A 13,908-nucleotide genomic window follows, 5' to 3' on the forward strand; every position below is an offset into this window, starting at 1 on the left:
TAACCCTTGGTCCTTAATTATACCTCGCCTTAAAATATTTTTCTTGGCAAACGAGACAAGGTGACGGAACGAGCGGTCGTTTGACTGATTCCTCAAGTACGTTTCGTAATTGCTCGAAGAAAGGAGAGAAGAGAAGAGAAGAGACAATAAGATAAAAGGAGAGGAGAGAAGAGCGTAGCCCTAAAAGGCACCGTAAAAGAATCGACCGACAAATTGTTGCAAGCGAATACACCTGCCCTATCGTCCTCACATACTAACGTTTATGTACTCACGTCCGTTCACGCGACTTCCTTCTTCTGTATTTAGACGGGCTGCTAACGATGCGCACAAACGAGGAGCGAGAGGGCATACTGCCAGTCGACGATTAATGATGAAAACACAACTTTATTACAGTAAGGAACGCAAAGCGTACTCAATACGACGTGGTGGCCCGTCGTTGAAAGATGTCCGCGAACGCCTAATTAATATCTGGATCAGAGTACGGGGAACAGCTTTAATTACCCATAGCTACCAGAGGTTAATGATAAATATGAGTTTTGCACCACGTGCCAGAACGCCTGCGTGTCTCTCTTTTTACCTCTCGCCTTTCCTTATATCTTCTCGAAGGTTACCGTCTAAGATAACTTCTACGAGACTTAACACAATATATATTGAAAGTATTAGGTACATATAGAGAGAAGAAAAAAATGAAACTGAATGCTACATAGAATAGCGTTTTTGCACGATCAAGAACCATATCTCGACACGCTCAACGCACGTAGAAAAACCCATTCATTTCCTTCGGCGTAATGCTAATTTACAATCGAAACTGTAATCGATCTTTTCCATAAAATCGATGATAAAGCGAGCATAAAGTACCGACACGATCGATCAGCTGCTATTCTTTCACAAAGATATTTTCGTACGGAATGAGTATAGGTGGAATAAAGTACGATAAAATGAGTCCGAACGATCGTGCGGTAAGCATGCGATACGCGATGCACATAAGTATTACATAGCTCGATAGGTACGTATTTTATTAAACGTTAAACAGCCTTCTCTCTCTATTCTCCGATTCGTTTGCATTTATTCTTTATGTTGATGCTTATCGACGATTACATATTTCTACCCAGACAAGAGTAGGTTGCTACAACGCGTTAACATAGTTCTTGTATTTTCTTTTTCGTGAAAAAAAATAAGAAAATAAAGAGAGAGAAAGCTGTTATTACAATTTCGAGTTTTAATATCCCACATATGTTCGCTAAAACCGACGCATATTCGAATTTCCATTTTTGGCGATGGCATTGCGAGTATATTCGAATGTTTAACGAACTTACCAAAAGCGAATCGCGAACAACCAAATGAAACTTGAAATACGGCTGCGTTTCTGTTAACGTAGGACTATAAACTTTAACGTGCCTACCCAACGAAATTAACTCTTTTGAAGTACAACGTATTTTCGATACGAGTGTACAGTAAGTATACGTTTATGTTCGTCGACTAACGTGTGAAAACGACACACAGCAAAGAGAGAAGTGAAATAAAAGATTTCCTTGGGAGTTCTCTCGTCATTATTCGAATCTCGTTTACAAAAGTAAGATAAGAAAAATAAGATATAAGAAAACGATAAAAGACGAACTAAAGTAAGATTCGAAGAAACAGACGAACGTTTCGAAAGAAATAAACAAAAAGAGAGAGAGAGAAGATTTTTTGAAGAAAAGAAGAAAAAGGATGAGCTTGAAAATCGAGAGATTTTAAGTTGATGGATGTGGGTGTGGCACGAAGGGTGGCACGAAGGGTGGCACGAAGGGTGGCGCGCTAAAATCGTATCCGCACTCTAAGAATCCATCCATTTTTGTATACTATCTTTTCCCTCACACGAGGAAAGACTTTCAACCAACCCCTGAAAAGAACTTGAGTGAATCTCGAATAGGGCTCTTTGGACATGCGTGCCACGCACAAGGCGTACAAACGCAACGATGATTTTCTAAGGGAACGTAATGGACTGAAGTCAAAAAGAAGAAGAAAAAGGAGTACAAAAAACAAAGTAAATGGAAAAGTACCTGAAAATACTGGCAAAAATGGTGCAAACGTGTTTCTCAAGTCGACGTCTCGCTCGTGACTTTCAAATTTTTGGAATAGCTGAACGTTTTGAAATCATCTTGAAACGTTGAATACCTTAACGATGGAAATATCTTCACAATCTAGGATTGTTTTACATTCTACCACTCCGATAGCATATTTTCCCGTGTAAAATAACGCGTAGGTAGTGAATAAATAGATATGCTCGCTCGAATAAAGAGACCGACGAGCGAAAAGATTAGTAAGTAGAATAAACATAAACTCTCTCTATATCTTATGAGCGAAAGGCGTGAGCTGCTTTAGCCCACAGACAAGAACGATAATGGCACCGATCCAAGGAAATATTTCAATCGGCAACGGTCCGTGACTTACGAAACACGTTTTTCGGAAGACATCAAGAAATAGAGAGGAAAAGAGACTGATGGAGAGAAACAGTGAAAGAGGGGCTAAAAGAGAAAGAGAGTCGGTTTTAAATTCGACAGCATCGTTAAGAGAAATAATTAAGAAAAAACCATAGCAGTGTGTCCATCAAGATGATGCCTACACTGAGGAGAGATTAACGGCGTCGATTTGTGGATGGGAGATTAGACTTCTGAGACATCCTGTAGGGGCGTGCCCGAGTTGTACATTCTCTCTCTCTCTGCCCCTCTCTCTCTCTCTCTCTCTCTCTCTCTCTCTCTCTCTCTCTCTCTCTCTCGTTCTCATCTTCGTAGCGGCAAGGAGAAGAAAACTTTCGAAATAAAACGACGTCGGGAGGCCCCAGACGCAACTCCGACCGAGTAAATCGAGGCGTACGCTAAAATGGAACCGTACAAAGTACCATTTCATAAATCTTGCCCGGAAAAGCGTACGGCATGCGAGAGGGAAAGAGGAAGCGAGGCCTGAGGAGGGAAAAGAAAACTGTTGATAGATGAGAAACTCCGTGGAAGAAAAAGACCAAAGCGAGGAGAAAGAAGAGAAAAGAGGAAAGATGGAGTCGGTGGGGTTGCTGGAGGAACATTATTTCGGTGAGAGCGTATCATATTATAAACCGCGCCTCCCTCGATAGTATGAGTACAAAGGCAAAGTGCCTTGCGTTACGCTCACACGCGCCAATGCCTTGGGAAGGTGCGTGGGTGAAAGCGGGAGATAAAATTCGAGGGTACGGGTACTTGGATAGGATGAGAGGGAGAACAGAGCTATATTTCCTTTCAAATGGATCTTGTTCTTTCTTGTAATTTAGCGCTATTATATATCACGATAGAACGTCGATTATCTTATAAAAATAATATCGGTTTAGAATTGAAATTATTTTGTTTAGATGCATACTTTATTTCGAAACGAAAAACGATCTTCTCTAGATTGTTGCGAACATGTACTCTTTTCGCACAAGGTAAAGAAAATAAAATAGAAGAAAGCCGAAGGAAAGACAATGTGTCATCAGCGAGGGTTTGGTTAGGAATACGGAGCATACTCCTTCGAAGGAAATGCTTCTTTTCTCTCGTTTCCTTTCTTTACCCCAAAGCCAAGAAAAATCCCAAGTAATCCGCCTACAAGGATTACTCGTCCCCCTTCGAAATTCCACCCTTGTTTCATATAGCCTGCAAGATAACGCGACCCGTGTGTCACGTAGGGATAACTCAACTCAGCAAGGAAGAATCTTTTGTCCTGCGATTTTTTGATCGCTAACCAGATTATCAAAAACGATTTTCAACGATCGATTCTGAAAATAATTTGCTAAACTCATTCGTAACAATGAAAATATATATAAAGTATCAATTGTTGATAGCGTTTCATGTTCTTACCCATTAAAATGAAATAAATTCATTAGCGACGAATTGCCTGAGATATTTCGTAGTCACGAAAAGTTGTCGAGGAAACACCTGCGTCGTTCCCTTCACCTGAACGCATAAGACAGTCCGGTTTACGAGAGAAAGAAAGGGATAAAGAGAAACGAAGTCGCTGAGAAAGGAGGAGGGCATCGAATGGATTTATGTCGTGGAAGGTAAACGCCTCGCGTTAAAGTACAATAAATTTATTCGGTCGACGTTAATGAATAGCGTGGTAGTTAAAGGCCGTGGACGCGTCATGCCAACGGTGCATCGCAGTAATAACAAAGTATAACGATTCCGTAACGACGATCGAGGATTATTATTAAGCTTCCGCTCTGACGAAAAGCGAACGGTTTTACACGCTCTTCCGACTTTTTAAATTATACCACTTACAACAATCGGTCTCTCGTTTGAAGATACGAAAAAGTAAAGACGCCGACTTCAACGGCGACGTTATCCGTCATAATAAATGTAGAATAAGCGATAAAATCCAAGAGCCCGAGGGAGAACAAAGAGTTCTCTAGTTGCAAAGCCGTAACACGAAATTTACGACTTCTTTAGTATGAACTGCTTCTTATTCAGCTTTCAATGAAACTTTAATGAAATTTAATCGATGATTAAAGAGAAATATCTGAAATGTGCATATTGAAAATATTCCTAAGGAAGATCTTTCCAATTTTATTCTAAAAGCATCTAGTACGTGAGGTTAATGAAGCCGTTCTAGACTATCGTTTTCGTAGAGGACGAGGAACGCGTTGACCCGCTTAAGGTGATCGTTTAGGGCGAGGGCCACCCTCGCGTTCCTCATGCCCGATTCTCGTGCCGACACTCCCTTTATCGATCCCACTCCGGAGGCTCTCTCTCTCCCTCCCTCTCTCTCCCTCTCTCTCTCTCTCTCTCTCTCTCTTTTCATCCATCGAGCCTCTCCCATCCACGCTCATTCTTCTCTTCGCCTTTTTCTTTCTCTCGCTTTCGTCCGAGCTCCCTCTCTTTCTCTATTTCTTTCTTTCTTTCTTTCTTTCTTTCTCTCTCTCACTCTCTCTCACTCTCCCTCCACCAAGATCTCTCGACGGTACCCAGCTACCCCGGGGGAAAGCTGGAACCGGTTCCTACCTCCGTCGACCCTCTTCCCTCGCCGCCACCACCCGTATCCACCGACTCGACCAACCAGGAAGCACGTATCTGCCCTTTCGAATTATCCGGCTGGCTTGCCGCCCTTTGTTACACGCGGAATTTCGTTTAATTAAAATGAGACTGCGAGGAGAACGTCTCGAAGCGAGCATCGGCTCGATCCTCGTGACTCGTTTTCGCGAAAGCGACAACACCGTGACGTTTCCTTCCGATTCTCCTTCTCCTTCGCGAGTTCTCAGCGATTTCCGCGCTAACGAATCGGCATCGCAAACAACTCTAAGAACTAGGAGCTATTTAAAAAAGAACATGTGCTATATATTCTCCATTTATCAACACAGTCGAGTCGTATGGAAATTGCGTGTGATTCCAATCTCGATAGACGTTTACTTGCAAAATGTCGGTGCAATGTAAAAAAAGAAAGAAGAAAAATAGATCGAGCACAGGGCAGAGCCAGCTCTTAGAAAGGAGAGAAACTATCGTTTATCGTGATTATCGCGACGAGAAGAAATCTACTAATTATTCTGTTAATCTTAATCGTCCGCTCGTTTCGTCGCTAATTTTCATGGACGTTCCTCTTTTAATCGTTTAATTAATCAGTCGATATATTTTAACTACGTACCGTCGACGTCGGTAATAATCCGGATTAAAGAAAGTCGATTAAAAGGAAAATACAAAATTGAAAAATTGTATTTCCCGGAAAAAGAAGCGATTCTTCAACAAATATGTACTAAAGCAAACTTGAAAGTTTATAAACAAATCATTTAAAAAGAGAAAACAATTTAACGTTGAAACGTGATCATCCTTAATTTTGTATTTCACAAAACAACGAAAAAAAGGAAAGCTATCGATAAAAATCCCTTAGAATCACGCTCGACACCGGCCTCCATTAAAATCATCCATGCTAACACTCAAAAAGAACGCTCTAATCTCTCACTGTCACCGCCAAAATCCAAAGTATCAATCCGATAAACAACAAGCCCTTCGTTCACAAAACACCGCGTAACGCGTGTGATGTCATTTTCTTAATCGACGTGAGTGAACGTGTGCCTTTAAAAAAAAAAAAAACAACCGACGTACGAGTTCTATCTCTCAAGAGTAGTAGATCGACGAAGGTCGATCGAAATACTCGTTAGAAAAAAAATCAACGACGCGTGTGCGAAGAAACGATATACGTAATAATCGTAGATAATAATATGTATGTGTCTCGAGATGGATTTCGAGAAACAAGGATGAGAACGATCAAGCTAGCGGAAGAGAGAGAGAAAGTGGGATTGCAAGGCGTCGCGGCGCTGGTCGACACTAGACTTGGCGTCGGTTCGTTCGTTAGCTGGACCCTCTTGCCCGCCCGTATTAATTTGCTTCCTCCTCCCCTTCACGGTTCTCGCTTTCTCATTCTCTCTTTCTCTCTCTCTCTCTCTCTCTCTCTCTCTCTCTCTCTCTCTCTCTGGCCCTAGCAGTGGCGTCCTCTTTCTCGAGCTTTCCCCCTCAAAAGGAAAAGGGGGCTTTGAGACGCCCCCGGTCTTAGTTGGTGCTGCTCTACTGCCGCCACTGTTGCGCTGCTCTTGGTTATTAGTTGCTGCTGGCGCTGCCGGCTGCTGCTGCTGCTGTTACTGCTGCTATTGCCGCTAGCTGTTCGTCGCTGGCTCCTGGCTGCTGCTGCTGCTGCTGCTGCTACTTCTGCTGCCACCGTAAAACGCCAGGAACGGCGCATGCGGATTTCGTTGATCGTCCCCGCCGTTTTACCCTTCCTTCTTCCACTCTATATTCCTTCTTTCTTCTTCTTCCTGCTCGCTCTTCTCCAAACCTTCGTCATTGAGCAGGAAAGCGGACCGATAAAGGTGAACTGGCAGAAAATTAACCGATGGAACTGCTCGCTTTGAATCCCGTGCTTTCTCACTTTCCTTCTCCTCCTCCTCCTCCTCCTCCTCTTCTTCCTTCTCTCTTTCCCCCCTTTGTCTTCTCTTACGACGTTTCTTCGAAAAAGAGGAAAACGTAGTCGCAGAGAGATGAGAGTAGGAGTCGAATGATCGATATTTCGATGATAATGTCAAGATCGAGGAATCGAACGTTTTGATTAGTTGACATACCAGGTATAATAATGTCGTTTAAATGCAACCGACGAAACGACTCTTCTGCTTTGTCTCTTTGAATATATAGACATAACAGTTAGGAAGTCGAGGGTTGGTAACGAGGTGAGATTGCCAAAGAGTGGTCCATAGGGGTGAAAGGTAGCAAGAGAAAAGGAGACTTCAGTTGCCGAAGGGAAAGGATAGTAAACGAGTTATTGGAAAATCGTGTGAGGGGTGCACCGAGGTAAGCGGCTACCAACGAGAGTGGTAGACGAAAAGAGAAAAAAGGGAAGGTGGAAAAAAAATGAAGTGAAGGAATAAGAAGTAGGGGGAGGAAAAAGGGAGTATGGAGGTCAGTAATTTTTCGACTGATTGCACGTAAAAAGCAGGGAGTTTTATCGTTCGTTTGAAGCAGCCACGCAATGCGAAACGAGGAAAACGACGAGGACGGACTCGCGACATCCAGATACCGACTTTGAAAGTGACTGATAGCATTAGCACCGACTTGTCGAGAACAGCTAGTTATCAGGTATCACATTTTTACAAATTCCATTTCTTAAGAATGACATTGTAAAACGACTTTGTACTCTTTGTTTCTCCTCCTCCCTTTTCCCTTCATTTTTGCAGGTAACATCCGTCTCTTCGATGCATCGACCTATGCGGACTCGAAGATATCGAATATCATCTGCTCCTTCTTCTTCTATATCACCCTCTCCACCTCTTTTTTTCCTCTTTTCGAGGCAAGAAGTCAATGCCGTCGCTATAACGATTCTCCCTTTTATTTTGCGAACCTTTTATCCTTTTCCAATGAACGTTTTGATGATAGATCAATAAAAGAAGAACTATTACTACGAGAATATCATCGTCGCCTCATAATCATTGAAATCATCACGAATGCAATACCCGACAATAAAATATGAATTTTTCTTCTTTTACTGTATATATATATGTATGTCCTCAGATTGAGGACGCTCGATGAAAATGAGAAGAAGGGAAATGATAAGGGTGAACTCCGTCGTGATTCGGGTTCAAAGAGCTCAAAAAAGCAAGGGGTGCTGCATAATCGCGAGCATAAAACATCGAAACGCTTAGCATAGTAACATCGTGTGGCGCGGCCGTCATTACCGTATTGATCGCAGAGGTAGTTCGACTCTCCACAACCCTCTTTCCCTCTCATTGTTATCCCTTTTGCGCTCCTCTCCTCTCCTCTCCTCTCCTCTCTACTCTTTCATATCTCTTTCTTTTTCTTTTTTTCTCTTTCTCTTGGTAAGAACGGCTAAAATTATGAGGAAAGAGAATTGCCTAGTGAAACTTCTAACCCTAAAGAGAGGGCTGAAAGTAGGGCAACAAACTTCGTTAACGAGTTCGAGATCAAAAAGCCACTTGTATAATACGCTTCTACGATTCAAAACCCTTTCTCGTGTTATGATATCTTCCTCTAATTAATAGTATAATTAAAATCACACTTTAACTACATATAACTGGACTTAAGAGATTGAAAAATTCTTTGTAAATACTTTTTTATTACAGATATTAGAAAAGATTTTTCTCTTGGTATTTCTCAGCAAGAATACTGGACCCAGAGCAAGACCGGTTTGGTAAGAGTCAACCGATCGTTCAGGTAAGAAACAACTGAATCATCGTATCCTCTATTCTTCGAAGGCAAAATCGGTACGAGCATCGCTACGTCAGCATACTAAAATTTCAGAAGCTTGAACGTTGAAGGTGCCGCCGAAAAACATGACGACAAAAACGAATTTCTAAAGGTTCGATTAAACGATCTCTCAATATAAAAAGATAACTTTAACCTGATAAATTCATTAAATAAAGAAGTACTGTAAAAAAAGGAAGAGGTAGTTAGGTAGGTAGGTAGAGGTAGGTAGGTAAGGTAGGTATAACGGATGCAATAAAAAAAAAGAGACTCGGTTTCATTTCTACACGTCCATCCTGTTCTTCAACGATAACACGAGAGGAGCACAATGGACACGAAGATGCAGGACCTCTACCAAACAGGTTGTAAGAGAATGGATTACGTGAATCACGCTCGTATCGCGTGCAATGCAACGGGAGCACCTGTACGCACACGTTTATACAAAGTATCTACATACAAATACTGAAAGGAAACAGAGAGTCACGTAGAAGAAATTAAAATTACATGGACTTTCACATCTCCTTCGTTGAGACGACATCGTCTACTTTTAACCAACCCTTGATTATGCACGATAAATGAAAGACAAACATAGTCGCGAGGAGCGATTCAATGAATAACGAGATAGATACACACTTCGAGCTTAAGTTTCGAGAGCTTGGCAATTTCAAGCATCGTTGCGTGTCGAGTAACCATAACGCTTATACCAACGCGATTAGTATTATTCGAAGGATTAGTAGAAGTAGATTCCGATATCCATATAGGTGCTCGAATTAGCTCAGAGTCATATCTATTTTCGATTTCTCGGCTCACCCAACCTACCTAACTGAAGCTCAACAACTCAAATCGGTCGATAAAGTTCGCAAGGGAATTCTTGGTGCCGGGGATAAATATCAAATTTGTGGGAGACGAAACGGGTAACGACGGATACGGAAAAGCGAGCGTTAAGTGCACACAGACGTCTCAAGTGGTAAGTATACCCACGGGATATAAGTGAGTCTATGGGAAAGTGCCGGTAAGCCATGCTGCCAGAGCGAGTGCCTACTTTGGAAGATTGCTTCGATACGCGTACACTTAGATCTGGGTATCCATTCAGGTGCCTGTGGAGAATTCTAACCGGTTTTGAGCGCTGCTGGTAGTCGACATTCACCCCTTCACGATTGCGATCCCTACGGTCAAATCGAGAGAGTGAGAGAGAGAAAGAGTAAATTATTCCTCACCATTAATCCCTCTGCGATCCATCCCGCATGCTGTTTACGCGATACGCTATAACGATGACACGTATGCCTTCAAATTTGAAATGAAGAAAACACTCGTCGTTATCTTCAATTAAAAATTTGGTTAATACTAAACTGAACATTTTGTATTAAGTTGTAGATCAATTTCATTAATATACATAACATAATACCATGCGAAATAAGGAAAAGCAAATTGTTTCATAAAAGAAATAGTGACCCCCATCTAGCAACAAGCAAAGGATCGTTATCGTTATAATAGATCGTTGCTAGCTGATAATGAGAATTTCAATTTATCGCGATCGAACTATTTCAGTAGCGGAACTCGCATTATTAATCATTTGTAACAGTTATTGAACGATCCTACAAAAGAATCTCATCCATCAACGATATTTTATCAGCTAAATCTTGTACTGTAAATATTCTTGCATATTTCTTTGATAAAATACGGCTAAATAGATAGTAAAATTTGTCAATATTCCGGGAAAAACATCGTAGCCATGAAGTAAATTAAAATTCAAATAGGGAATGATCAGAAACATTGCAATTAGAAACTTCAAGGCATGGAGAATGGAGACATCGAGTCTTCTAATCACATACATACGTCGTGTATAGCGCGTTTGGAATAAAATCCTTAAGGCATACCTACACGCGTATCTCGCGCTTCACTCGCTTAACGAATACAAGGAGTTCCTTGTTAGCTGATGTGAGAATACTCTAACAATTCGAGTCTCTCCCACTCTTACTCTCTGTTTCTTCGTAGACTAAAGTATAAGACGACGATTTAATCGACTTAAGAAACGAATCGGCATGCAAACTTGGGCCACGTAAATACTATGAATCACATAAATCGAGGTCTCTCATCGTAGATTCAAAGCTTGGAGCGTCGGGTTACACCGATCGTTTCTAGCTGGAGGAAATAATCAGAGGTGGAGAAGTATGTAAGTGTATACATACGCTACGTAGTAGCTAGCAAGAGGATAAGCAAAAGACGAGTAGTAGGCGGTCCTAGAAGCCGTACGTTTTCTCTAAAATCCTACTGACAATGAGTTTTGCAACGACTCGATAGAATACGATCACGCCGCGCCACTCAATATGGCGTCCCGTTCCTTCTTCCTTTCCCCTCCCCTTTAATCACCACCCCCGCCACTTTTTCCCTCCCCACCGTCTATACGCTCGCATCGATCATGCACTTATTACGCGATAAACCTCTGTGCCTTGTTTATACTCACTCCTTCATTCCTTCCTTCTACCTATGTGTCTCTATCTTTTTCTTCCTTTCTTTCTTTCTTGCAACTTCTCTTTACTTCGAAGACTGCAACTTTGCTGTATGTATCCTCCCCCTCCCCCTTACCCCTTATTCTTCTTCTCTCATTTTCTTTTTTTCATCCTTTTCCCCTCCAGTTTTCTCTACTATCATTCTCCACGAGTCTCGACCGGTCTTTCTACATCTTCATAATCCATACATTCTCGCTCTAATGGAGATTTAATTTCGACCGGTTAACAGGATTCGCTCGCACGCTCGTTCGCTTTATCTCTTTCCTCTTTTCCTCCTACTCCATTTGCACGCACTCCTCCTCTCTCGTTCGTCCTCCTGCTTTTTATCATTTTCTTCTTCTCCTTCGTTCTTCCACCTCAACCACTTCTTTCTAGTTAATAACTCAATCTCGAGCGGTTAAGCTTTACCAGAGGCAATGATTCAGTGTTAGTATTTGTTTCGCTGCTCGTTAATGCGAATCAACGAGTAGCTATTGTATATGTACCGACCGTGTATATACCTATATACTCGTATGCATGAATCTAATTGTAAGTAGGTCGTTGCATAAATCACTAAACTTTCCGCTAAAACAGTAAATACATTTGCTAAGAGAGCTAAAGAAAAGCCTGCGAGACATATTGGTGAGAGTCACCACCGGAAACTGACGGGAAACTGATCAAGTACCCGATCCTCTCTCCTAGCACGATATTCCACCTGGGGAACCTGAAAAGGGGGTTGGATGCTTTGCCCGCCCTTGGGTCAAATGAAAGACCCTCGCGAACAACGCTCTAGTGGGACCTGCAACCCCCTCCCTTTTTATGTAGTTTAAGTGACGTCGTTTTCCATTCAAGGGGGCAGAGGATAGAGGGGGAAGGTAAAAAGACAAGGATAGAGGCCCAAATTCTCGATCGATGATCTATGAATCCCCACTCGAGTTCTTTCTTTCTCTCTTATTCGTGTAATCGTATATTTTATTGGCAGGTCAAAGAGAGAGAAAGAGAAAGAAAGGCTTGAAGGCTCGATTGTCGAAGAAGCATTGTATAAATGGTGGCGTCTGGTGGTTATAAGAGTACAAGAGAAAGAGGTAAAATGGAAAAATAAAGGGTAAAAGAAGAGAGGCTTTAAAAGTTAACAACATCCTCTCTCTTCTGTGGACGCACAGGTACGTATTATACGTACGTACCTGAATCGATTTGTGAGAGCAAAACTATTTTTTTCTTCTTATTGTGTTGATCGAGCGTACTAGACGAGCGCGTTGGCTTCTTGCACGCCCTCGTACAAGGTGGATCGCACAAGAATGGAATTTATGGGCGTATTGGGCTCACGGTAAAGAGGGTGCCGATCTAATAATGGATGATCGATGATCGGGATATCGAAGGATCTCTTGTACATTAGTAGAGGGCACGCGTGTTCGCTATATTACACTATTTTTGAGCTATCGCTTTTATTCTAGCTAAACGACGGGACGGAAATCGAAGATTCTTCAATCGATCTTCTCTCGTGTTTTCTTTCTCAAGGAATTTGCTATTTTTTCCTTTTTTGTAATTACAAAGTGTAATCAACTCAAGAGCGTATAGTCTTCTTCTTTTTTCTCATACTCTTCACATTTGTCGCTCTTTTTCTCCCTTATATATCATACTCCCTGAGAAATTCATGTAAAAAGATAGTCGAAAAAGGGTGTCGAGTATACATCAAGGATACATACATATGTACCGTGTCCTACGGAGATTTCATTCGACATGCAAATCAGATCGACGGCTGCCCCTGTGAGAGAATTTTTCGGGCCTTAGGGTCCTACGAATCGTAGACGCGGGACAGAGAGAAGCATGCGGTAGTTCTTAGTTAGAAAAAACGCAGCCACGTAGGTAACCCTCGAGCGGGATCTAACTTAACCGTTTTCTCTTTTCTTTTTACGTCGTTGAATGTTACGGCGGTGCATAAAAACTGCTGCTAATTATGCGAGAACATATACCTGGGGCCTAAAAGATATAAATGCTAAACGCGCGGCATTATGCGCGTGACAGCACGGTAGTGTATCAGCGTCTAGAAGGGGTAACCAAAACAAGAAGGAGAAAGAAAAATAGGAAAGTAAGACAAAGATAGATAGAAAGTTATAGAGGGAAAGAGAGAGAAATAAGGAAAAGAGGTGGAGTCACGCTCTCACTCCGAAGTGCAAAAGCCGTCAACGATGAACAATGCCGAGTGCGTTAGGATACACGCTGAGTGAAAAAATAAAAAGGGAAAAATTTAGTTTCCGCCTGTCACGGCATCGACCGTCGTCACGCTTCGTTAGCTGCCGCGTTTATATCAATCACCGTAGTGCTGCGGGCAAACGTTTGACCACCACTGTCCGCTTTGCCCTCTTCTTTCCCCCTCCCCGCTCTCTCTCTCTCTCTCTCTCTCTCTCTCTCTCTCTCTCACCCCCTTTATCTTTGTGCAATACACGTAGCCGCAAATATATTACGCGCTCCTCCATTTCCCCGCTTGTTTGCAAATTCATTTTTCCAAGCTCGAACTCGTTATTTTTATCCTCGCGGAAAGAACGATAATTACCACGTAAATTATCCGTATGCTCTTTGATTTAATGAGATTCCGCGAGAACGATTATACTTTCTTTGTGTAGGTAAACCACGTATTATTCCGTAAATATAACGAAGCGACGACGTCTGCCTTTCGTTTTCATTCTTCCATCTCT

General features: G+C 42.0%; 1 protein-coding gene and 1 long non-coding RNA gene across 3 annotated transcripts in view; both read right to left on the bottom strand.

The window, feature by feature from the left end:
- Positions 1 to 6,547, bottom strand: part of LOC106784823 — a 62,946-nt gene extending 56,399 nt beyond the window's left edge. For both annotated transcript variants that reach the window (XR_001381453.1, XR_001381452.1), the window contains exon 1: positions 4,986 to 6,547. This is a non-coding gene — a long non-coding RNA (uncharacterized LOC106784823). The remainder of the gene's footprint in view (positions 1 to 4,985) is intronic.
- The window catches only part of LOC106784821 (UPF0489 protein C5orf22 homolog), a 435,726-nt gene that overhangs the window by 334,791 nt on the left and 87,027 nt on the right, over positions 1 to 13,908 (bottom strand). The gene's annotated exons all lie outside the window — the stretch shown is intronic.

This window comes from Polistes canadensis, unplaced genomic scaffold (assembly GCF_001313835.1).
Source record: "Polistes canadensis isolate GaletaPanama2010 unplaced genomic scaffold, ASM131383v1 scaffold_41, whole genome shotgun sequence".
NCBI classification, from domain to species: domain Eukaryota; kingdom Metazoa; phylum Arthropoda; class Insecta; order Hymenoptera; family Vespidae; genus Polistes; species Polistes canadensis.